Source organism: Zalophus californianus, chromosome 12 (assembly GCF_009762305.2).
Source record: "Zalophus californianus isolate mZalCal1 chromosome 12, mZalCal1.pri.v2, whole genome shotgun sequence".
Classification (NCBI taxonomy): domain Eukaryota; kingdom Metazoa; phylum Chordata; class Mammalia; order Carnivora; family Otariidae; genus Zalophus; species Zalophus californianus.
The window spans coordinates 39,432,294-39,456,536 of NC_045606.1; the positions used below are offsets into that span (position 1 = coordinate 39,432,294).

Sequence of the window (24,243 nt, forward strand, 5' to 3'; positions counted from 1 at the left end):
ACCAGAGCTATAATTTCCTCCATTCTAAAATTTGTCCAGTAAAGCTTCTCTTTGCTTTGTTTTCTTTCCATTTAATTACTTTAATAATTAATGTTATAAAAGATCAGAACGTTACAGAAGTGAAATGTTCAGAACAAAATATAAAAGATCACCCCCAAACTTTTGTGAGCATCCTTTCAGCTTCTTCATTTACATGTATAAATATATAAGTATTCGGTTACCTACATAATTGTGTACATATTCTAAAAACATATACAAATGACTTTTTTTTGTTTTACATAATAGTCTGCAAGTTGCTTTTTTCACTTAGGGAGCTCTTTTTAACTGTTGCATATTTTAGATGTACTATATTTAATTTGATTAATCCTTATATCTGTTTCTATATACAGGTGAGACTTTTTAAAGATATGATGGGTCTAGTACTTTTTCTGCCCTGTTATTCCTATGATTCACAATTATAGTCGAACTGTCTGAAGTCCATAGCTTTACTTACTTGATTCCTGGCTTTTTGTGACTCTATCACTGTCCCATGTTCAAATCTTATTCTTACCAACAGTGTTCATTATTGGCATCTTAAAAAAATTGTGGCCCAGATTTGTTCATAAGAACTAGTTAGTCTCAATTTTTGTATGCCAGGTTTATAAGGAATCTTATTCCACTTTGATTCTAGCCTGGAGGGCTGGTGGTGCAAATCTAATGATTCACATTATAAATACAAGTGGTATTTAATGGTATACTAAGTGAATTTAATCAGGGTTCACAAGCATATACTAAAGTATCAAGTTGAAATCCTATTCTTTTGGTAAGGAAGTTGTTGTGAAACCTATTTAAAATTCTTGTTATGTTTTACCTAGATTTTAAAAAATATGTATGGCTTAAAAATTATGGTCATAGTAAGGTATTTAAGAAATAGTTCCAGAAACAGAAAGAAGAAAAACTGCTGGTAAAGGTAGGGGTTTTTTCATTAAAGAACCTTAGTGTGTTCTCTAATGAACACTTACTAGAGAGGAAGGAGAAACTTAATTAATATTGTCTCATCCTCACTCTCTTGCCAATTAACCATTTCTTTAACAGGAAATAAAAAGGACAAAACTTTGTTACCCAGGTAATCATTATGACCTCATTAGAAATAAAGATCTCGGAGGGGGGGGCGGTGTGCCTGGCTGGCTTAATAGGTGGAACATGCACTCTTGATCTTGGGGTTATGGGCTCGAGCCCCACGTTGGGTATAGAGGTCACTCAAGATACATTTTTTTTTTGTAGTTTAACAGAAGTTTATTTCTCATTCCCATAAATTCTCATTCCCACAGGACTGTGGGACTCTCCACCTGCTCTCCACATAGGGGGCTCAGCATTCCAAGGGGCTCAGCATTCCAAACTACTTTGAGTTTCTGGCCCCTTTTTCTGTGTGGGCTTCCATGACTGAGGCAGGAAAAGCACTATAGTCTTGCACCAGCAAATAAAGGTGTAAGCCCAGAAAAATAAAATCTTTAAAAAAAATTTTTGAGGGTAGCCTCAGAGCAAACTAGTTTTCTTCTTTGAACCCTGATGACTGTATAAGAAAAAAAAACTGTTATAAGTTGACATGACAAAGAACAGTTAATATTAAATCTGAAAAAGTTTGTTTTTCTTTGATTTATAAAAATTAAATTTAGCAGTCAAAACACTTAGTATCCTTTATTCATTAAAACAAAAAGAATTAAGAGCTATGGTTTTTGGTTAGAGAAGTTAATATGAGAGCAGATTAGTCTAGATTCCACAGGCTTGTGCTTAGATTAGGCCAAGGGAGCCTTCCAGTGCTTTGGGAAGCTTTGTAGGTAAGTTTAGGAGTGATTGAAATAATGTTTTTTTTTTTTTTTTTTTAAGATTTCATTTATTTATTTGACAGAAGAGAGAGAGAGGAGAGCAGGAACACAAGCAGGGAGAGGGAGAGGGCGAAGCAGGCTTCCTGCTTTGCAGGGAGCCTGATGCGGGGCTCGATCCCAGGACCCCAGGATCATGACCTGAGCCGAAGGCAGACACTTAACTGAGTCACCGAGGTGCCCCTGAAACAATAGTTTTAGTAGAATTGTATTTGTACACGGCTAATTCTGTTTAAATTGTGTTGTATATGTGCACGCAGTGTGTGTATATAATTTTTAGTTAATAGAAAAAATTTCAAACATATACAAAAGTAAAGAATATAACGAACCACCACATCCCTATCACTTGGCTTTAGCATTTTTCAACTATGGCCAATCTTGTTTCATTTTATACCTTCATCTACTTTGTTCCCTCACCCTCAGATTATTTTAAAGCAAATCACAAGCCGTAATTTTATTCACAAATACTTTAATATTTATCTCTAAAAGAAACTCTAAAATCGTGATCATAATACCATTACTGTACTTCCAAAATTAGCAGTAATTCTTAATATCAAACATCCAGTTTTTTAAATTAGCATTTTTGTTTGAATAAGAATGCAAATAAATTGATACATCATAATTGAGGTCTGTTAAATCTTCCTTTTCTTGAAATTAAAAATACTTTAGCTTTTTAATTTGAATTAACTTTAGATTTACAGTGGCAAAAATAGTATAGCTCCCCTACCTGTTAATATCTGGCATAATTATAGTACAATGATCAGAACTAAGAAATTAACATCAGTACAATATTATTAACTACTTAGTATATCCAGTCTCACCAGTTTTTATGCTAATTTTCTGTTTCAGGGTCTAATCCAGTGTTCTACACTGCATGTGGTTGTCATGTTATCATTGTTTCCTCTGATCTGTGACAGTTCTTTAGTCTTTGCTTTCATGACATTAAAAGGTTTGAAAACTACTGGTAGTTATTTGCTGAAGAGTCCCTTAGTTGCAGTTTGATGTTTTCTTATGATTACATTGAGGTTGTACATTAATGGGAGAAATATTACGGAGATGACATACCCTTCTCAGTGCAGTATTATCAGGGGGTACCATGCTGTCACTATCACTTATTACTGGTGATGTTAACCTCGATCATTTGGTTAAGGTGGTATCTTGGTTTCTCACTGTAAAGTTATTTTTCCTTTATTAGCTCTTAGATTGGGGTTGTTGTTGTAGCCTAGATTTTGCTGATTGCGTTCCCGTAGTGATGTTTAACATGTTATTATGAAATTGGGTTAGATGTATAGGCTTCTTAGGTACAGGTTGATTTTTGGTATAGGTGATAAGTATCGGGGTACATCTCTCTGGTTGTTTATCTTTTTAGGTTTTCCGTTTAGTTTTATTAATTTCCAAAACTGGTAAAAAAAAAAAAAATCCCCTACAGTTCACTTCTATTCTTTAATAAAAACCCTGTGCAATAGAAGTCAGTTTTCTAATAAGAGATAAACTGTCAGTTTAGTAAAATTATCTTTTACATATGTTAAAGTCCTATTCTAATGGATTCTATCCACTTTGTTATCAGCATTTCAGTGGTATCAACTGGATTCAAGTTTAATATGAGAAGATACAGTGAAGGCAGAACTAGTCTCAAAATATTTTAGTTGTTTGGTCACTGATAAACTGGTACTGTAGGTCCTCTGCCTTTTCAAAAACTCTAGTGAGAAAAGGAATTAGCAAGCTACAGCAAATTCCCCTTTTGATAACAGTTTAAGTTGTTAGCATAGCATGAAGGGTAGTTTTTTCTATTAGACTTTTCTAAAACTTTCAGTCGTTTCTTGCTGTCACAGTTTCCTGATGCTGCTGTAATAAATTAGCACAACCTGAGGGCTTAACACAACAAAAGTTTCTTCTCATAGTTCTAGATGCCAACTGTCCTAACCAAGGTGTTGGAGGCTCTAGGGGAGAACCTGAGCCTGCTTCTTCCAGCTTTGGGTAGATGCAGGCATTTCTTGACTTGTGGTCACATCACTCCAAACTTTGTCTCTATTTTCACATCACTTTCTCTTCTGGTGTGTCTAATTTCTCTCCACTTCTCTCCTAGACGAACATTTCTGGTGGTATTTAGAGCCCAACAGGATAATTTCCTCATCTCAAGTATTAAACTTTTAATTACATCTGCAAATCCTTTGCCATACAGAATAACACACATTCCAGGGGTTAGGACTTGATGTCTTGGGGGACACCATTAAGCCCACTATATCTGCTCTCACCACTATCATGAAGGGATAAATTTTGTCAAATGCTTTTCTTGATATGATTTTTATCCTTCATTTTGTTAATGTGTATCACACTGATTTATGGATATTGCACCATCCTGTATCCCAGGGATAAATCCCACCTGATGATGGTATATGATCCTTTCAATGTATTGTTGAATTGGGCTTGGTAATATTTTGTTGAGGATTTTTGCAGCTATGTTCATCAGGGATATTGACCTCTAATTTTCTTTTCTTGTACAGTGTTGTTGTCTAGTTTTGGTATCAGGGTAATGCTGGCTTTGTAAAATGAGCAAAATAGGAAATATTCTGTACTCATACATTTTTGGAAGAGTTTGAATTTACCAGTGAGGCCATTTGGTCCTGGACTCTATGGATTCTATTTCCTTATTAGTGATTGGTCTGTTCAAATTTTCTATTCATGATTCAGTCTTTGTAAGTTGTGTGTTTCTAAAAATTCATTTCTTCTAGGTTGTCCCAATTTGTTGTCATATAAATTGTTCATAGTAGTCTTTTATCTTTTGTATTTCTGTGATATTGGTTATAATGTCTTTTTTTCTTGGTGAATCTAGCTAAATATTTGTCTATTTTGTTTGTCTTTAAAAAAAAACTCATAGTTACATTTAACTTTTCTATTGCCTTTTTTTGGTCTTTATTTCATTTATTTCTGCTCTGATCTTTGCTATTTCCTTATTTCTGTGAACTTTGGGCTAAATGTTTACTTTTTCTGGTTCCTTCAAGTGTCAAATTAGGGTTTAAAATTTTTTTTTTATTTGAAATGTTTCTTGTTTCTAATGTAGTTGTTTGGGGCACCTGGGCAGCTTAGTTGGTTAAGCATCTTCTTTCGGCTCAGGTCATGATCTCAGGGTCCTGGGATTGAGCCCCGTGTGGAGCTCACTGCTCAGCAGGGAGTCTGCTTCTCCCTCTCTCTCAAATAAATAAATAAAATCTTTAATGTAGTTGTTTTGAATTTCCCTCTTAGAACTGGCCTTTCTGCATCCCATAAGTTTGGTGTGTTGTATTTCCTTTTTTTCAAGATATTTTTTGATTTTATCTTTTCATTTATTCTTTGACTTATTTTATTCAGTTGTATGTTGTTTACACATATTTATGAATTTTCCAGTTTCACTGTGGTCTGAAAAGATGCTTGATGTGATTCAAGGCCTTGTAGACTAACATGATTTATGCTAGAGAATTTTCCACATGTGCTTGAGAAGAATGTGTATTCTGTTTTTAGATGGAAGGTCCATCAGTGTAATGTGTAGTTTAAGTCCAGTGTTTTATTATTGATTTTCTTTCTAGATGATCTATCCAGATCCAGGTATTGAAGTTTCCCACTATTACTGTATTGCTGTCCGTTTCCCCTGTACGTCTATTAACATTTGCTTTATATGTTTAGGTGCTCCTATGTTGGCTGCATAAATATTAACATATCCTCTTGGATTGACCTTTTTATTATATAATGACCTTCTTTGTTTTTTATCAGTTTTTGTCTTGATGTCTGTTTTATCTAAGTATAGCTACCTTAGCTTTCTCGTGATTTCCATAGGCATACTGTATATCTTTTTCTGTCCCTTTAGTTTCAGTCTATACGTGTCCTCAACTCTAAAGTGATCCTCTTGAAGACAGCATAGTTTTTTTTTTTTTTTTGTAATCCATTCAGTCATTTTGCATCTTTCTATTGAGAAATTCAGTCCATTTATATTTAAAGTTATTAATGATAGGTAAGGACTTACTATTGCTATTCTGTTAATTATTTTTTGGCTGTTCAAGTCTTTTGTTCCTTTCATCTGTTGCTCTATTCCTGTGTGATTTGATGATTTTCTGTAGTGGCTTAGATTCCTTTCCCTTCATCTTTTCTGAGTCTGTTTATTTCAGTCTCTTTTAAGCTGATAATATTAAATGCATACTAAAGCTTTACATTTTTACTTCTTCGCCCTCATGTTTTCTATTTTTATTTTCACAACTTACAACTTTTTATGTTTTGTATCCATTAATACTTTTGTGTTTAAACTTCATGTTGGATTTATGTGATTTACTGACCACCATTATTCTGAATATAACTATATACCTTTCCTGCTCAGATTTGTACTTTCATATAGTTTTCCTGTTACTGTTTCTCCCTCTGTATTCCCATCAAGCAAAATATGTAGAATGTATTGTTCACTATTCAAGGTCAGGGGCTCTGGGGGTGGCCAACCCAGAGCGTCTCCTTTGTAAGGAAGAGTCCTAAATGGCAGGCCTAGATCTCTTTGGAACACTGGCTGTGCAATAAGAAGGGCTATAGCTGGCTGCAGGGCTCAGTTGCTACATTATAAAAGTTTGCTACATATAGATACTAGCAGTGAATGCTTTGTCCAGTCAGCTGCTCCTGAACTCCCTGTATGTAAGTTCTCCCAGTAAACCTATGTTTCAGTTGCTGTCTCTGGGTCTTTTCTTTGGCCTCCCCAGACCATCACCCACCCTGGGCTTACAGTCTACAGGGGTGCCGTTTGACTATTGGCAGGCCAGCCAGGAGGCTGGAAAAAACCCTGTGAGTGCCTAGATGTGGGAAAGGGGGAAATTCTGGGCTGACCATCCACATCCACTTTGGCCTTAGAGCGGCAATCTTTGATGGATGGGGCCCACACTGTGAGTACAGGGACACCTTGAAAATGCTTAAGTGTCTGGAGGAAATTTTGATTTAGAGGATGGATACACAGGTGAGCAGCTGCCTCTGGGGTTGGGTGGCCCCTCCTTACAGCTGTCCTTGGGGCAGAAGCAGAATTAGCTGCCTCGGAGAAAATGTACCACGTGCAGGAGGAATTAGGCTTAGAGAGGAACACTAGCACAAGCAAAGACTGTAGAGAACTTGATAATCTGCTTGAGGAAACAAGATGATAAATTAGAAACTCTAGCATGCAGACTGGTCCTGGCTGAGGGGTTGTAAGTTTCCCCAGCAATGAGTCTGGGTGGTTATCTCTAAGCCCACCTGGGACCAAGTCATGCAGCCCTGTTGAGAGCTCATCTGAGGAAGAGATTGACTGGGATGAGTCCAGAGACATTCTCATTCCCTCAGCTCAGCTGGTTGTAACCACCAAAGTGAAAGCAGAGTAGCCACGCCACAGGGTGTGGAACCCCAGAACCACAGTGAGCAACTATACACACCCAAACTGGTGGAATTGGGGAATAAATTCAGACACAAAGGAAGGGAGTCCATCACAGCATGGTTGTTCTATCAATGGGATGTGGGCATTGAAGGCATTTTGCTTTTGGAAACAAAAGTGTCCAAGATGGTGTCCATTATGACACATATTGATTTAGAGCAAGGTCTGCATGAAGCCATCAATGAAGATCATGTGACTGCTTTACTCTCCTGGCTGGCATGGGGCTGTAAATCAGCTTGGCCTAAAGAGGGAGATATACGCACCTCTCCCTTTATGATGGCTGACCATGGAAGAGATATTGCCAGAGGAGATATGCCATAGAAGCATGCCATCTATGCTGAGCATTATAGAGGTCCTGATAATAAACTATGTACTGTACTGTAGGTATGAAAGATGTATTACAGTTTGCCCCCAATCATTGGTATGGGGCACTTGTGTTCATTTTGAGGCCTCTAGTGGAGCTGCCTATACTGACATTTTACAGGATTTGCATTAGATCAGTCTTTTAAAAAGACATTAAGAGTGCAGATAAAACTTTACCCCAGTCTTTTCCCCTTTCTGTGTCCTTAGAGATAATCAGTATCTTGACATTGGTGATGGTCGTTTCCATGTTTGTTTTGATATATTTTGCACATATATATATATAATGTTTGTGAAGAATATATTTTTAAAATGTATGCAAAATGGTCATACTATTTATAAATAAGATTTTTGCTTTATTGGTCCTTTTTAACATTTTGCTCTGATATGGCTAGGAGTGGCTTCATTATTATTACTTTTTAAAGTTTTTATTTAAATTGAATTAGCCAACATATAGTACATCATTAGTTTCAGATGTAGTGTTCAATAATTTATCATTTGAGTATAACACCTAGTTGGAGTGGCTTCATTATGTAATTATCTTGCTGGGAGCTTACTAAGCTTTTTGAATCTATACATTTTTAAGATAATTACTTTTCAAATATATTTTCTGCCTCATTCTTTTTCTGGGATTCTATTTAAATATATAAATGTTTTGACATTGTCCCATATAACATTGATCTTAAAATTAATAGTTTTTTTCTTTCAGATTGGATAACTTCTGATTTATTTTCAAGTTTGTTGAATCTTTCTTCTTTCAATTCTAGTATGCTATTAAGACCAGTGAGGTTTTTTTACATTTCAGATACTGCATTTTAGAGTTCCAGAGTTTTCATTTGGGTCTAACAGTTTCTCTCTCTCTCTCTCTTTTTTTTTTTTGAGATTTCTCATCTATGCATTCTTTGTGACCAAATTTTCTTTTACATACTTGCACATATTCATAATAGGTGGTTTAAAATCCTTTTGCACTGGAGGAGCCGGGTTAGCTCAGTCAGTAGAGCATGCAACTCTTGATGTCAGGGTTGTGAGATGGAGCCCCATATTGGGTGGAGACAATACTTAAAAATAAAATTCTTTTCCAGTAATATCTGAATCATTTTAGACATTGTCTTTTCTTTTGAATTTCTTCATGTTTCTGGTAATCTTGGATTTGTTTCCTGGGGACTGAATGTTACATTGAAGAGACCTTATTCCACTATTTTCTTCCAAAGCTTATTGATTTTATCAAGCAGTTACCTTGGCAGGACTCAGATCCCAAACTCTGTCTCCTCTGACAAGAAGCTGCTGAAATATCTATTTCTTGCTTTCTTTTTTGCCAATTTTTGTGGGGGGGGAGGGGCTGTGTGAGTCTGTTCTGAGCATTCATAGTTAAGGGGTTAGCCAGAGATTTTGGCAGAGTTTATTTACAGAATTCAGAGTTCCCTTTCTATAGCTCTTTTTTCCTGTGATTTCCCCTTGTCACTTTCCAATTACTGTGGTTATCCTACAATGTCTGCTGATTCTTTAGTTACCTCTTGGCACCAACTGGGATCGTAGACAAAGAGTCATAAAAATGGGAGTCTAACCTAGTATTTTCTGTCATTTTTCTGAAGAGTCAACTCCTTTCTATTTTCTCTTTGACTTTGGTTGTTCTCAGGTGCCTTGGGGTTGTTGTTTGATTATATTTGTCCAGAGTTTACAAGGTTATTTGCAGGAGGGTTGGTCTGATAGAAGTTACTCCACCATTAATTGATACAGAATATCTTGCATAACCTTTTTCTTAACGTGATAAAAATATATATAACATGAAATTTGCCATTTCAACCATTTTTAAGCATATAATTCATGAGCATTAATTGCATTTACCATGTTGTGCATCAGTTACCACTATCTATACCCAAAACCTTTTCTTAACCAAACAGATACTTTGTGTTTATTATGCAATAAATCCCATTTTCCCAACCCCTGGTAACCTCTGTACTATTTTCTGTCTCTCTAAATTTGCTTATTCTATATATTTCATGTAAGTGGAATCCTGTAATATTGATTGTGTCGGCTTATTAGCATAATGTTTTCAAGGTTATCCCTGTTGTAGAATATACCAGAACTTCATTACTTTTTTTAAATTTTTAATTTTATTGTTAGTCATCATACATCATTAATTTTTGATGTAGTGATCCATGATTTTTTGCTTATAACACCCAGTGCTCCATGCAATACGTGCCCTCCTTAATACCCATCACCAGGCTAACCCATCCCCTCACCTCCCTCCCCTCTAAAACCCTCAGTTCGTTTCCTGGAGTCCATAGTCTCTCATGGTTCATCTCTCCCTCCGATTTCCCCCGCTTCATTTTTCCCTTCCTTTTCCTAACATCCTCCATGCTGTTCCTTATGTTCCACGTATAAGTGAAACCATATAATTGTCTTTCTCTGCTTGACTTATTTCACTTAAGCATAATCCCTCCAGTTCCATCTATGTCGATGCAAATGGTGAGTATTCATCCTTTCTGATGGCTGAGTAATATTCCATTGTATATATGGACTACATCTTTTTTATCCATTCGTCTGTTGAAGGGCATCTTGGCTCCTTCCACAGTTTGGCTATTGCGGACATTGCTGCTATGAACATTGGGGTGCATATGGCCCTTCTTTTCACTATATCTGTGTCTTTGGGGTAAATACCCAGTAGTGTAATTGCTGGGTCATAGGGTAGCTCTATTTTTAAATTTTTGAGGCACCTCCACACTGTTTTCGAAAGTGGCTGTACCAACCTGTATTCCCACCAACAGTGTAAGAGAGATCCCTTTTCTCCACAACCTCTCCAGCATTTGTTGTTTCTTGCCTTGTCAATTTTTGCCATTGTAACTGGTGTAAGGTGGTATCTCAGTGTGGTTTTGATTCGAATTTCCCTGATGGCTAATGATGTTGCACATTTCTTTCATGTGTCTGTTAGCCATTTGTATGTCTTCTTTTGAGAAGTGTCTGTTCATGTCTTCTGCCCATTTTTTGACTTATTTGTTTTTTTGGGTGTTGAGTTTGAGAAGTTCTTTATAGATCTTCGAAATCAGCGCTTTTTCTGTAGTGTCATTTGCAAATATATTCTCCCATTCTGTGGGTTGCCTCTTTGTTTTGTTGACTATTTCCTTTGCTGTGCAGAAACTTTTTATCTTGATGAAGTCCCAAAAGTTTATTTTTGCTTTTGTTTCGCTAGCCTTTGGAGATGTATCTTGAAAGAAGTTGCTGTGGCTGATGTTGAAGAGGTTACTGCCTATGTTCTCCTCTAGGATTTTGATCAATTCCTGTCTCACATTGAGGTCTTTCATCCATTTTGAGTTTATCTTTGTGTATGGTGTTAGAGAATGGTCGAGTTCCATTCTTCTGTATATAGTGGTCCAAATTTCCCAGCACATTTATTGAAGAGACTTTTTTCCATTGCATATTTTTTTCTGCTTTGTCGAAGATTATCTGACCATAGAGTTGAGGGTCCCTATCTGGGCTCTCTATTCTGTTCCATTGGTCTATTGGTCTGTTTTTGTGCCAGTACCATGCTGTCTTGGTGATCACTGCTTTGTAACATAGCTTGAAATCAGGCAACGTGATGCCCCCAGCTTTTTCTTTTTCAACGTTTCCTTGGCAATTCGGGGTCTTTTCTGGTTCCATACAAATTTTAGGATTGTTTGTCCCAGCACTTTGAAAAATGTCATTGGAATTTCGATCGGGATGGCATTGAAAGTATAGATTGCTCTGGGTAGCATAGACATTTTAACAATGTTTATTCTTCTGATCCATGAGCATGGAATGTTTTTCCACCTTTTTGTGTCGTCTTCAATTTCTTTCATGAGTGTTTTGTAGTTCCTAGAGTATAGATCGTTTACCTCTTTGGTTAGGTTTATTGCAAGGTATCTTATGGTTTTTGGTGCTATTGTAAATGGAATCGTTTCTCTAATTTCTCTTTCTACAGTTGTGTTGTTAGTGTATAAGAAAACAACAGATTTCTGTGCATTGATTTTGTATCCTGCCACATTACTGAATTGGTGTATGAGTTCTAATAATTTGGGGGTGGAGTCTTTTGGGTTTTCCACATAAAGTATCATGTCATCTGCGAAAAGAGAGAGTTTGACTTCTTCTTTGCCAATTTGAATACCTTTTATTTCTTTTTGTTGTCTGATTGCAGGACTTCTAGTACTATGTTGAACAATAGTGGCAAGAGTGGGCATCCTTGGCGTGTTCCTGATCTTAAGGGAAAGGCTCTCAGCTTTTCCCCATTGAGGATGATATTCTCTGTGGGTTTTTCATAGATGGATTTTATGAACTTGAGGAATGTTCCCTCTATCCCTATACTCTGAAGAGTTTTAATCAGGAAAGGATGCTGTATTTTGTCAAATGCTTTTTCTGCATCAGTTGAGAGGACCATATGATTCTTCTCTTTCCTCTTATTAATGTGTTCTATCACATTGATTGATTTGCAAATGTTGAACCACCCTTGCATCCCGGGGATAAATCCCACTTGGTCATGGTGGATGATCCTTTTAATGTATTGTTGGATCCTATTAGCTAAGATTTTGTTGAGGATTTTGGAATCCATATTCATCAGGGATATCGGTCTGAAATTCTCCTTGTTGATGGGGTTTTGCCTGGTTTGTGGATTAAGGTAATGCTGACCTCATAGAATGAGTCTGGAAGCTTTCCTTCTGTTTCTATTTTTGAAACAGCTTCAGGAGAAAAGGTATTATTTCTTCTTTGAATGTTTGGTAGAATTCCCCAGGGAATCCATCAGGCCCTGGACTCATTTTTTGGGAGATTTTTGGTCATTGCTTCAATCTTGTTACTGGTTATTGTCCTGTTCAGGTTGTCAGTTTCTTCCTGTTTCAATCTTGGCAGTCTTGGCAGCTTATAGGTTTCCAGGAAGGCATCCATTTCATCTAGATTGCTCATTTATTGGCATATAGTTGTTGTTAATAATTTCTAATAATTGTTTCTACTTCCTTGGTGTTAATCGTGATCTCTCCCCTTTCATTCATCACTTTATTAATTTGGGTCCTTTCTCTTTTCTTTTGGATAAGTCTGGCCAGTGGTTTATCAATCTTATTCTTTCATAGAACCAGCTTCTAGTTTTGTTGATCTGATCTACTGTGTTTCTGGTTGCTAATTCATCGATCTCTGCTCTAATCTTAATTATTTCTCTTCTAATGTGTGGCTTAGGCATCGCTTATTGCGGTTTCTGTAGTTCTTTAAGGTGCAGAGTTCATTGGTGAATTCGGGATTTTTCTGCTTTTTTGAGTGAGGCTTGGATGGCTATGTATTTCCCCCTTAGGACTGCTTTTGCAGTATCCCATAGGTTTTGGACCAATGAGTTTTTGTTCTCATTGGTTTCCATGAATTGTTTAAATTCTTTGATTTCCTGGTTGACCCAAACATTCTTGAGCAGAGTGGTCTTTAGCTTCCAAGTGTTTGAATTTCTGCCAAATTTTTTCTTGTGATTGAGTTCCAGTTTTAAAGCATTATGGTCTGAGAATATGCAGGAATCTGTCTTTTGGTATTGGTTGAGACCTGATCTGTGGCTCAGTATGTGGTCTATTCTGGAGAAAGTTCCATGTGCGCTTGAGAAGAATGTGTATTCTGTTGTTTTAGGGTGGAATGTTCTGTGTATGTCTATGAGGTCCATCTGGTCTAGTGTGTCATTCAGAGCTCTTGGTTGTTGACTTTCTGCTTAGATGATCTATCGCTGAGAGTGGAGTATTGAGGTCTCCTACAATTAACATATTATCATCAATATGACTCTTTATTTTGCTTAACAGTTGGCTTATACAGATGGCTGCTCCCATATTGGGGGCATAGATATTTACAATTGTTAGATCTTCTTGTTGAGATACCCTTTAAGAATGATATAGTGTCCTTCTGTGTCTCTAACTACAGTCTTTAGTTTAAAATCTAATTTGTCGGGTGCCTGGGTGGCTCAGTTGGTTAAGCGACTGCCTTCGGCTCAGGTCATGATCCTGGAGTCCCGGGATCGAGTCCCGCATCGGGCTCCCTGCTCAGCAGGGGGTCTGCTTCTCCCTCTGACCCTCTTCCCTCTCGTGCTGTCTCTCATTCTGTCTCTCAAATAAATAAATAAAATCTTTAAAAAAAAAATAAAATCTAATTTGTCTGATATAAGAATTGCTACTCCAGCTTTCTTTTGAGGTCTGTTGGCATGGAAGATGGATCTCCATCCCTTCACTCAGTCTGTGTATCTTTAGGTTCAAAATGAGTCTCTTGGAGACAGCGTATGGATGGGTCCTGTCTTTTTTATCCAATCCGCAAACCTGTGCCATTTTATGGGAGCATTTAGGCCGTTCACGTTGAGAGTGATTATTGAAAGATATGAATTTATTGTCATGTTGCCTGTGAAGACCTCGTTTTTATAGATTGTCCCTGTAAATTTCTGTTGTATATCACTTGGGGTCTTTCTCCTTTTATAGAACCCCCCTTAATATCTCTTGCAGGGTTGGCTTAGTGGTCACATATTCTTTCAGCTGGTCTTGGAAGCTCTGCATCTCTCCATCCATTCTAAATGACAGCCTTGCCTAATAAAGTATTCTTGGCTGCATGTTGTTCTCATTTAGTACCCTGTATATGTCTTGCCAGGTCTCTGTGGATAGGTCTGACGTTATTCTGATGTTCCTCCCTCTGTACGTAAGGAATCTCTTCCCCCTAACTGCCCTTAAGATGGTTTCCTTGGTTCTAAGATTTGCGAGTTCTATTACATGCCAGGGCATTGGTTTGTTCTCCTTGATCTTGGGAGGTGTCCTCTTGCCTCTAAGACATGAATATTTGTTTCATTCCCCAGATTAGGGAAGTTCTCAGCTATGATTTGTTCAAATATATCTTCTAGTCCTCTCTCCCTCCACCCCCTCAGGGATCCCAATAATTGTGACATTGGAACGTTTCAGAGGGTCACTTATTTTTCTGATTCTGTTTTCATGGATTTTGAGTTGTTTCCCCCTGGCCTCCTCTTTATGCTTCTATCAATTGGTCTTCTAGATCACGAATTCATTCTTCTGCCTCGCTTACCCTAGCTGTTAGATTATCTAGATTAGATTGGATCTCATTGATAGCATTTTTAAATTCTGCCCTTAGAGACTCTTTGTTGCCATTAATCGATTTCTCTGTTCTAGCTATTGTCTTCACAACTGCTACCCTGAATTCCATTTCCGACATCTTGGTTATATCTGTATCCATTTGTAAATCTGTGGCAGAAGTCAGTCTCTGAGTCTTTCCTATTTTGGGGGTCCTCTTCCTAGTCATTCTGTTGAGGGGTGGTTCAGAGAATGTACAGAATCCAAATTATTGACCACAACCCAAACAAGACGCACCTGTTTTCTAGGGACCTTAGGGTTGTTGGCCTCCTGTTCTCCCAGCCTGTCTTCTGGGGGGCGGGGGCTGCCGAGCTGTTACTCAGGCAACCCTGTTTGGGCAGAGTTGCCCTACCCACTGTGGTGGGGGAGGGATGGGCTCAGTGAAAACCGGTTTTTTGGGGCTTTTGTTCTCTGGTGGCTTTCCGCATCTCTTCTGAGAAAGCAGAAGAGACTGTTTCCAACTCTCTGCCTCAGAACAGAGAGATCACAGTGAGCTCTCCAGGCCACATTATTTCCGTTTCTGTATGTGCTGCTATAAACTTCAGTGTCCTGGGTTGTGCGCCCCTCAGCAGGACTCCCAGTCCTTGTCTCCAGGTTGGGGCACAGGAGCTTGTATCTGCCCTTTGTGCTTCTAAAACTGTCCACCGCCACCAGTTCGCATGTGTGGCTCCACCACTTCAGGTTTCAGTCTGGGGGCTGCCCTAAAGTGCTTTCCCCACCACTACCAGTCTGCGAGTCTGTGCCCAGTGTGGGAGGCTATTGCTCACCAGCGGTGTAGGATCCCCACGGCTCCCTTCCCCTTCCATTTTATCTTCGGATATCTGCCCACAGAATCATGGCTCCCCACTTCATACCTTGAAACCAACTGCCTGTGATATTCTGTTTGTAGAAATTCAGCTATATCTTCTTACATCTCATGCTGGTTTCATGAGTGTTGAGTGGTCTGGTAGATATCCAACTCAATTCTGGGGACCAGTTGGAATAGGGTCCCCTACTCCTCCACCATCATTTTCCATCCAGCTTCATTCCTTTTTAAGGATAAATATTTCATTTTACATCTGTACCACATTTTATCTGTTCATTTCTTAATGGACACTTGGGTGTTTCCACATATTAGCTATTGTGAGTAAGGCTGTTATGAACAGAGGTGTAGAAGTATGAGTTCCTGCATTCATTTATTTTGGGTATATACCTATGAGTAGCATTGCTGGGTCATATGGTAATTCTTTAACCTTGTGAGGAACTGCCAAATTGTTTTCCACAGTGGTTATACCATTTCATATTCCCATCAGCAATGCCCAAGGGTTCCATTTTCTTTAGATTCTTGCCAACACAACAGGGCTTTGATTTGCATTTCCATGATGATGTTGAGTATCTTCTAATGTGCTTGTTGACCGTTTGTATATCATCATTGTAAGTCTTTGCCCATTTTTAAATTGGGTTTTTGTCCTCTTGTTGAAATGTAGGAGTTTTTTATATAAGTCTGGGTTTTTTCATCATATAGATTGTGAATATTTTTTCCCATTGTGTAGTTTGTTTTTTTCACTTTCTTAATGTTTTTTGCTACACAGAAGCTTTTGATGAAGCCCAGTTTATTTCTTCTTTTATTGCTCATGTTTTGGGGTCATATTTCAGAATTCATTACCAAACTCAAGGTCATGAAGATTTATCTATATTCTTCTAGGAGTTTTATGACTTTATCTCATATTTAGGTCTGAAATTTCATGGATTTTGTGTTAAGATGGGAGATCCAGTTTTCCCCGAAGTATCTCTTGAAGAGATTGTTCTTCCCCCCATTGAGTGGACTTGACACCCTTGTTGATAAACAATTGGCCATATATAGAGGGTTTACTTCTGGACTCTCAGTGTTATTCTGTTGATCTATATCACACTTTTTTGATTATTTAATGTAGCTTTGTCAGTTTTGAAGTTGTATGCTGTGAGTGCTCCAAATTTGTTCTTTTTTAAGGATGTTTTGGCTAACAAGGGCCCCTTACATTTGAATTTTTTCCATTTTCCCATTTCTACAAATGAATAACTTTTTAAAATCCACTTTTTGGATGCTGTTTTGGACTTTCATCCATGCTAATAGGCATTTAGTTCATTTACGTATTAATGGGTTGTAAAGTAGTATCTGAAATTCTAGTCCAGGATGGCAACATAGAAGACCTTATCGCCAACATTGATACACCAAATCCATAACTATTGATAGAGCAATTCCTCCTGAAGAAAACCTGACAGGTGGCTGAACAGCTTCTGCACAAAAGATAGCTATACCATGTTTCCATTTCTCTTACTGTTCTTTACATGAAAACAAAGGGAACCCCCGCCACAGCCACTGCTAAGTATAGTGGGGAGGGATCGTACTGAGGGACAATAAGCAGATATGTTTGCTCTAGACCAAAGAAAAAAGCTGTGGTTTAAAAGGGCAACTAGAATATAAAGGAACCATCCCTAGAACCCTGCCAAATGGCAGGAGAGCTGTTGGTGAGCACCAGGCTTTATGCTCTCTCTGGGTGAGAGGCTTGGTGCTTTGATCGGCCTGCTGCCTGAGTGAACCCCAGGCCATCTAGCACACACCCGCACCAGATGCCTTGGGGCACAGTAAAAAAGGCTGCCATATAAAAGAGCAAGTACAAAACAAGTTATATTACAAAGTGGGAGCAATTAAAACAGTATGGTATTAGCATAAAAATAGACATATAGATCAATGGAACAGAACAGAAAACCCAGAAATAAACCCATGATTATATGGTTAATCTGTAACAAAGGAGGAAAGAATATGCAGTGGGAAAAAGACAATCTCTTCAAGAAATGGTGCTGGGAAAACTGGACAGCTACATGCAAAAGAATGAAACTTAGACCACTTTTTTTGCTATATGCAAAAATAAACTCAAAATGGGTTAAAGACCTAAATGTAAGACCTGAAACCATAAAACTCCTTGAAGAGAACACAGACAGTAATTTCTCTAACATTGGCTGTAGCAACATTTTTCTAGATATGTCTCCCAAGGCAAAGGCAATAAAAGCAAAAATAAACTATTGGGACTAGAGCAAAATAAAAAGCTGCACAGTGAAGGATACAACCAACAAAATGACAATCTACTGAATGAGAGAAGATACTTGCAAATGATATATCTGATAAAGGGCTAGTATCCAAAATATATAAAGAACTTATCAAACTCAACACTCAGAAAAACCAAATAATCCAGTTAAAAAATGGGCAGAAGACATGAACATTTTTCCATGAACATTTTTCCAAAGAAGAGATCCAGATGGCTGACAGACACATGAAAAGATGCTCAATATCACTCATCATCAGGGAAATGCAAATCAAAACTACAATGAGATATCACCTCAGACCTATCAGAATGGCTAAAATCAAAACCCCAAGAAACAAGTGTTGACAAGACTGTGGAGAAAAAGGAACTTTCATGCACTGTTTGTAGGAATGTAAGCTGGTGCAGCTCCTGGGGAAAACAGTATGGAGTATCCTCAAATAGTTCAAAATAGATTCTACAATCCAGTAATCCCACTACTGGGTATTTACCCAAATATAAAATACTAATTCAAAGGGATACATGCACCCTATGTCTGTTGTAAATAATGCTGCAATAAACAAAATATGGAAGCAGGCCCAGCATCCATTGATATAGGAATGGATAAAGAAGGTGTGGTATGTATATACAGTGGACTATTGCCCAGCCATAAAAAGTGGAATCTTGTCATTTACAACAACCTGGATAGAGCTAGAGAAAACTATGTGAAATAAGTCAGAGAAAGACAAATACCATATGATTTTACTCATGTGGGGCGGCGGGGGGAAGAGAGACACCAAGAAACAGACTCTTAACTGTAAAGAACCAACTGATGCTTACCAGAGGGGAGGTGGGTGGGGGAATGGGTGAAATAGGTGATGAGGATTACGGAGTACACTGTCATGATCAAAACAAAACAAAAACCAAAGAACAACTACAATATAAGGGATCCAAACAAGAAGGGAAAATCTGCCAAACAAGAAGGGAGCTGCTGAAATTCTCTTTGGGTAGGAGGGGCTGGCAAGAGCCTTGGTTTACATTTTCCCTCTACCTTAATAACATGGACAGGAGAAGGGTCTGGGTGCCCTAGCTGACCTACCACCCCAGTGAGCCCCAAGACCCTAGCCCACACCAGCCCCAACCATCCCATCAAGGCCTCAGAGCAACATAAATCAGGACTCCCATCGTTAGCACTTACTGCAGTTCCAGCCAGCATGCCAAGGTGACATAGGAACAAAGCACCCTGGAACACTCTAGGCCCATACCACTCAGCTCCAGATGGCTTGCTAGGGCCATCCTACCTCAGAGTGCTCTGGAACCTCCTATCTTACACCTACTGTACTGAGCACCCTGGGACTCACCCAGTATGTACTCCACCAGGGCACCCTCTGCATTGAATACCCTAGGACACCCCACTTTTCTTTCACTTTAGCTGTCCTGCCAGGGTACCCTCTGCACAGAGAGCTTTGGGACCCCCAGCCTACACCAGCCATAGCTCCAGGCAGCCAAAGTCACCAAGCACACATAGCTTCTCCTGGGGATGACCATATATAAGACCATTTCTTCAAGTTTGGGAGAATTCTAATTCATAGAAAGAAACACCAAATGTCAAGCAAAATGAGACAGAAGAAAATGGAGATAAGCAATACATGTGATAGAATTTAAAGTAAAGTAATGATCATAAAGATGCTCACTGGACTGGAGAGAACTCAGTAAGAACTTCAACAAAAAGAAAATACAAAAAAGAACCAGTCAGATTTGAAGAATAACTGAAATGAGAAATACACTAGAGGGAATCAATACATTAGTGGATGCAGAGAAACTGATCAATGATCTAGAAGACAGGGTCATGGAAAACACCCAAGCTCAACAGCAAAACGAATTTTAAAAATGAGAGGTTAAAAGATGTTTTGAACAATATCAAGTGCACATTCACATTATAGAGGTCCCAGAAGGTGAAGAGCGTGTGAAGAAAATAGGCATCTTGGTCGAGGAATCACAGAGAGTTCCAAACAAGATGAACCCAAGAAGGTCCATATCCCTTGACACTTAGTAATTGAAATGTCAGATATTAGAGATAAAGAGAAAATTTTAAAGCAGCAACAAAGAGAAACTCCATAAAGCCTCTGTTGATTTTTCAACAGAAACTTAAGAGCTGAAAGAATATTCTTGGTTGTAGGTTTTTTTCCTATTTGGCAAAGACAGTTTCCCAGACAAAAGTTAAACTAAACCAAGATTACAAGAAATATCGAAGGGACTTCATTAAGTGGAAAAGAAAAGGCCCTAATTGGAAGTAGGGAAATATGAATAAAAAGATGTAAAATATGCCAACATTTACATGAACTGTGGAAGTGGGAGTCAAAAAGTTCTTTTAGAATGTTTTCAAACCTAAGTGGCCACCATTTTAATATAGATGCTTTATACTTGGAATGCTACATATAAACCTCATGGTAACCACAAACTGAAAACTTACAATAAATACACAAAAAAATAAAGAGAAAGGAAGGCAAGTATAACACCATAGAGTCACTAATCACAAGGGAAAAGAGTAAGAGAAGAAATGAACAGAGAACTACAAAAGCAACCAGAAAACAGTTCAACAAAATGACAAGTACATAACTATCAGTCATTATTTCAAATGTAAATGGTCTAAATGCTCTAATCAAAAGACATTAGATGACTGAATGGATGAAAAAACAAAACAAGACCGATCTATATGCTATGTATAAGAGACTCACTTCAGAGCTGAAGACACATATAGGCTGAAACTGAAAGAATGGAAAAAGATATTCCATTTAAAAGGGAGAAAAAAAAAACTGGGGTAGCAATACTCATATCCAACAAAATAGACTTTAGAACAAAGACAGTAACGAGACAAAGAAGGGCACCACATAATGATAGAAGGATCATCCAACAAGAGGATATAACAATTGTAAACATCTATACATCCAACATTGGAGAGCTAAATACAGAAAGTAAGTATTAGCAGATACAGAGGGAGAAATTGAGAGTAATACAATAATAGAAGGGGACTTTAATATCCCACTTACATTAATGGTTAGATTATTCAGGTAGAAAATAAGGCAACAGTAGCTTTGCATTCAAGACGAGATGACTTAAATACACAACATTCCATCTAAAACAACAGAATACACATTCTTTTCAAATGCACATGAAACATTCTCCAGGATAGATCACATGTTAGGCTACAAAACAAGTGTCAATAAATTCAAGAAGATTGAAATCATATCATGCATATTTTTTGACCACAAAGGTATGAAACTAGAAACCAGTCTCAGGAAAAAAATGGTGAAGACACAAACACATGGAGGCTAAACATGCTACGAAACAACCCATGAGTCAACAAAGAAATCAAGAGTAAATTAAAAAAAAAAAAAATGAAAACACAACAGTCCAAAATCTTTGTGATGTAGTGAAAGCAATTTCAGAGAGAAACTTATGAGTGACACAGGCCTACCTCAAGAAATAAGAAAAATCTCAAACAACCTAACCTTACATCTATAGGAGCTAGCTCAGAAAAGAACAGTCAAAGCCCAAATCTAGTAGAAGGAAGGAAATAATAAAGATCAGAACAGAAATAAATGAAATGGAGATGAAAACAACAATGGAGAAGATCAATGAAACCAAAAGCTGGCTTCTTGAAAAGAGTATAGGGAGGATAGAGGGAACATTCCTCAAATACATGAAAACCATCTATGAAAAGCCACCAGTGAATATCATTCTCATTCCCTTAAGATCAGGAACATGACAAGGATGCCCACTCCTGTCACTGTTGTTCAATATAGTATTAGAAATTCTAGCATCAGCAACCAGACAACAAAAAGAAATAAAAGGTATTCAAATTGGCAAAGAAGAAGTCAAACTCTCTCTTTTTGCAGATGACACGATACTTTATGTGGAAAACCCAAAAGACTCCACCTCCAAATTACTAGAACTCATACAGCAATTCAGTAATGTAGCAGGATACAAAATCAATGTACAGAAATAAGTTGCTTTCTTATACACTAACAATGCAACTGTAGAAAGAGAAATTAGGGAGTTGATTCCATTTACAATAGCACCAAAAACTATAAGATACCTTGGAATAAACCTAACCAAAGAGGTAAAGGATCTATACTCTAGAAACTACAGAACACTTATGAAAGAAATTGAAGACGACACCAAAAGAAGGAAAAACATTCCATGCTCATGGATCAGAAGAATAAACATTGTTAAAATGTCTATGCTACCCAGAGCAATCTATACTTTCAATGCCATCACAATCAAAATTCCAGTGACATTTTTCAAAGTGCTGGAACAAACAATCCTGAAATTTATATGGAACCAGAAAAGACCCTGAATCGCCAAGGAAACATTGAAAAAGAAAAACAAAGCTGGGGGCATCACGTTGCCTGATTTCAAGCTATATTACAAAGCAGTGACCACCAAGACAGCATGGTCCTGGCACAAAACAGACACATAGATCAATGGAACAGAACGGAGAGCCCAGGTATGGACCTTCAACTCTATGGTCAACTAATCTTTGACAAAGCAGAAAAAAATATGCAGTGGAAAAGACAGTCTCTTCAATAAATGTGCTGGGAAAATTGGACCGCTATATACAGAAGAATGAAACTCGACCATTCCCTTACGCCGTACACAAAGATAAACTCTACACAAAGATAAACTCTAAATGGATGAAAGACCTCAATGTGAGACAGGAATCCATCAAAATCCTAGAGGAGAACATAGGCAATAACCTCTTCAACATCAGCCACAGCAACTTCTTTCAAGACACATCTCCAAAGGCAAGGGAAAAAAAAGCAAAAATGAACTTTTGGGACTTCATCAAGATAAAAAGCTTCTGCACAGCAAAGGAAATAGTCAATAAAACAAAGAGGCAACCCATGGAATGGGAGAAGATATTTGCAAATGACATTACAGATAAAGGGCTGGTATCCAAGATCTGTAAAGAACTTCTCAAACTCAACACCCAAAAAACAAATAATCAAGTCAAAAAATGGGCCGAAGACATGAAGAGACACTTCTCCAAAGAACACATACGAATGGCTAACAGACACATGAAAAAATGTTCAACATCATTAGCCATCAGGGAAATTCAAATGAAAACCACATTGAGATACCACCTTATACCAGTTACAATGGCAAAAATTAACAAGGCAGGAAACAAATGTTGGAGAGGATATGGAGAAAGGGGAACCCTCTTACACTTTTGGTGAGAATGCAAGTTGGTACAGCCACTTTGGAAAACTGTATGGAGGTTCCTCAAAAAGTTAAAAATAGAGCTACCCTATGACCCAGCAATTGCACTCCTGGGTATTTACCCTCAAGACACAGATGTAGTGAAAAGAAGGGCCATATGCACTCCCATGTTCATAGCAGCAATGTCCACAATAGCCAAACTGTGGAATGAGCAGAGATGCCCTTCAACAGATCAATGGGTAAAGAAGATGTGGTCCATATATACAATGGACTATTACTCAGCCATCAGAAAAGATGAATACTTACCATTTGCATCGACATGGATGGAACTGGAGGGGATTATGCTTAAGTGAAATAAGTCAAGCAGAGAAAGACAATTATCGTATAGTTTCACTTATGGAACATAAGGAACAGCATGGAGGACATTAGGAGAAGGAAGGGAAAAATGAGGGGGGGGGGATTTGGAAGGGGAAACAAACCATGAGAGACTATGGACTCCAGGAATAAAACTGAGGGTTTTAGAGGGGAGGGAGGGGGGGAATGGGTTAGCCCAGTGTTGGGTATTAAGGAGGACACGGATTGCAATGAGCACTGGGTGTTACATGCAAACAATGAATCATGGAACACTACATCAAAATGTAGTGTAGGGTGACTAACATAACCTAATAAAAAATAAAAATAAAATTTATAAAGTATAGACCAAAAGAAAAAAAAAAAAAGGAGATGAAGTATCTGAATAAACCTTAGTGTATTTGTCCTTTCTCCTAATGAAAAGTACAATGACATTGTTTCCAGTTTTTGCTTTAACAAGTAATACCACGCTTCCTGTGCTACTCATTCATATGTTTGAAAGTCTCTTTAGGACCATAGTTCTCAACCTGGGTCAGTCTTGCCTGCCAGGGAACATTTGGCAATGTTTGGAGACATTTTTGATTATCAAGACTGAAGGGAGTTGTGCTCCTGGCATCTAATGGGCAGAGACTAGAGATACTGCTAAAACATCCTACCCTGGGAGAACAGACTCCCACCACCCCACTACAAAGCATTATCCAAATTATTCAGTTTGTTAATAGTGTGACGGTTGAGAAACCTTGCTCTGGGCCTATACTTTGAGGTGGGATTGCTAAAGCTTGGGGTACGTGCAACTCTTTTTCAGTTATATGAAACAGATTTCTGGAAAAAAATATTTTCAATACAGGTAAAGGTTGGAATGTTTTGAATTAAAGTTTCTTTGGTGATAATGGCTATCCAGCAGT

General features: G+C 37.9%; 1 protein-coding gene across 1 annotated transcript in view; it reads left to right on the top strand.

The window, feature by feature from the left end:
* Positions 1 to 24,243, top strand: part of SDHAF3 (succinate dehydrogenase complex assembly factor 3) — a 91,409-nt gene that overhangs the window by 65,605 nt on the left and 1,561 nt on the right. The gene's annotated exons all lie outside the window — the stretch shown is intronic.